A 2,837-nucleotide genomic window follows, 5' to 3' on the forward strand; every position below is an offset into this window, starting at 1 on the left:
CAGTTGTAAAGAAAGAACATCTTTTTCTTCTGTTCTCTACTTGTTATAGTTACACAGTATTAGGGGTGTGGGCTGTATTAAAAGTATGCACTGTTCTCCCATGCTCTAACACACAGTAACGATGAAATGTGTGCTGTTCTCACATTCTTCCTCTGTATGTACACATAAACAACAAGGCAGGGAAATATAAAAGGAATTTATTTTATTGTTTGGGTACATTATTGTTCAGTGTACATGCTCACATCTGAAACAAACTTTACGTGCTTGATAACTGTCCCACCCCGCAGACATCTACACGTCAATACCGATTTATATTCATAGCGGCAAGTGCTATGTAGCTCCACATAGGGGACACAGGAAGTGACATATAGCACCTTCATGCGGCGTCGGAACCGCGTAGGAAATTCACAGCCGCACCGGCAGAGCTCCAGAACATGCAACTCGGCCGGTTCACGCGCGGACGCGCTACAAGTGCGAGGGCCCGCCCAACGCTGCTTGCAGCTTTAATTTTTTTTTTTATTTCTTTTTTCTGCAAAGTAAGCTCAATTTTGGGGGCCTAAACATTCTCGAAAACTCACCAAACTTTGCACACATGTCAGAACTGGTGAAAAATTTTGTATTTTATGGGTTTCACGCATGGGCGTGGCAAAATTACTCGCTAGCGCCACCTAGAAAATTGGAAAGAATTAGCCCCTCGTTCACGTTCAACCTACATGCACGTAATTTTCTGGGGACATGTATCATATTAAGACGCACAAAAAAGCCTCAAGAACCTATACCCTAAACTCAACAAGTCGGCCATTTTGAATTTTACGGCCATTTTTGGATGATTTACACATCTACTTAACTCCTCCTCCTAGGCAGTTAGTCGGACCGACTTCAGATTTGTACAATATACAAGTACTATGTAGCGCCACAAAGGGGACACAGGAAGTGACGTATAACACCTTCGTGCAGCGACCGAAGCGTGTAGCAAGTTCACAGCCGCACCGGCAGAGCTCATGAATATGCAACGCGGCCGCCTCACACCTCGAGCTTTAATTAAACCAGGTTCTGGTAGCTTTGGCACTATGTGCAGGTGCCAAGTCCTGTTGGAAAATGAAATCTGCATCTCCATAAAGTTGGTCAGCAGCAGGAAGCGTGAAGTGCTCTAAAACTTCCTGGTAGACTTTGGACCTCAGAAAATACAGTGGACCAACACCAGCAGATGACATGGCACCCCAAACCATCACTGACTGTGGAACCTTTACACTGGACTTCAAACAACGTGGATTCTGTGCCTCTCCTCTCTTCCTCCAGACTCTGGGACCTTGATTTCCAAAGGAAATGCAAAATTTACTTTCATCAGAGAACATAACTCTGGACCACCAGTCCTTTTTGTCTTTAGCCCAGGCGAGACACTTCTGAAGCTGTGTCTTGTTCAAGAGTGGCTTGACACAAGGAATGCGACAACTGAAACCCATGTCTTGCATACCTCTGTGCGTGGTGGTTCTTGAAGCACTGACTCCAAGTTGTTTTGTTGCTTGTTGGTGTCAGTGTCTCCTCTTGTCGGTATGGAAGACAATAAATGCCACGTTTGCATTTTACCTCTGTCTCATGTCTCTCTCTCTGAAAAACGTAAAGCCACCGCCAGGCCATCGGACAAGTGGTGTCAGAAGTGTGGGTTTGGAAGAGCAGAGACAAGGCTAGGATGACAAGAGGTGGAAAAAAGAAAAATTTAGATGAAATGGGAGATGATGAAGCAGGTGCTGCAGCGGACACAGGGCTTAAAAAAGGAGGCAGCCCTGAGGATAAACTGGATGAACTTGCAGGTCTGGTCAAATCATTAATACAGTCTCAAGCAGCGAGAGCTCAGCAATTATTTGGGGAGGCTGTGGCTCAGGAGGTACAGCGGGTTGGCAGTTAATCGGAAGGTCGGTTGTTCAATCCCTGGCTCCCCCTGGTTGCGTGTCAAAGTGTCCTTGGGCAAGATACTGAACCCCAAATTGCCCCTGGCAGCTATTCCGCCAGTGCTTGAGTGAGTGTGAATGTTAGTTTCCATTTGAGCACTTAGGCTCAGTGTATGAATGTGTGTGACTGGTGAATGCAGATGTAGTGTAAAAGCACTTTGAGTAGTCAAAAAAAGACTACAAAGGCGCTATACAAGTACAGAACATTTACATTTACTCCAGCTGCAGTCTACACAGCAAAAACTGGAGTGTTAAAATTTCAGGGTTAAACATTTCCGAGTTGATTTTAACTCCCAAAGTGTAATTTTAACAAATTCGGAATTAAATGATGTTTAATATTGGGGTTCTTTTACAGTGTTGATTTCCTCAGTGTTAGCCAACCCTCCCTGGTGTTAGCCCAACTCTGCAGAGATGTAATTAAGCTCCGCCCACGAAAGCCACGCATTTCAAGATTTAAACCGCCAATGAAGACGAAGGAGATACATATATCACTTTTTCGGTTAGAAACAGCACATTTTCCTCCTTCACGAAGCTCTTCAAGGTAAGTCCAATTAAATCAGACTAACTACAACAATTGTAAATTGATGTTGTGAACTGTGACATCTACAGACAATATATGCTTTATAAAACGTTGTTTGTTGCCAAGACGGAACAGTAAAATTGTCCAGGTAATTAGCACGCCCAAACAGCTAGCTAACGTTAGCTAGTAAGTAACGTTAGCTAGCTAACGTTAACTGTTAAGTACTAAAACCTTCTCCCGCTTTATCAGCGAATTAACAACAATTAACGGCTCAAAGTCATGAAAAACAACAATTTATGTTGTTTACTAGTGCTGACGGTTAAATGGTATTTTCATGTGTTACTTAGGGATGGGCACTGAAACGCGCT

Source organism: Micropterus dolomieu, linkage group LG21 (assembly GCF_021292245.1).
Source record: "Micropterus dolomieu isolate WLL.071019.BEF.003 ecotype Adirondacks linkage group LG21, ASM2129224v1, whole genome shotgun sequence".
Taxonomy (NCBI): domain Eukaryota; kingdom Metazoa; phylum Chordata; class Actinopteri; order Centrarchiformes; family Centrarchidae; genus Micropterus; species Micropterus dolomieu.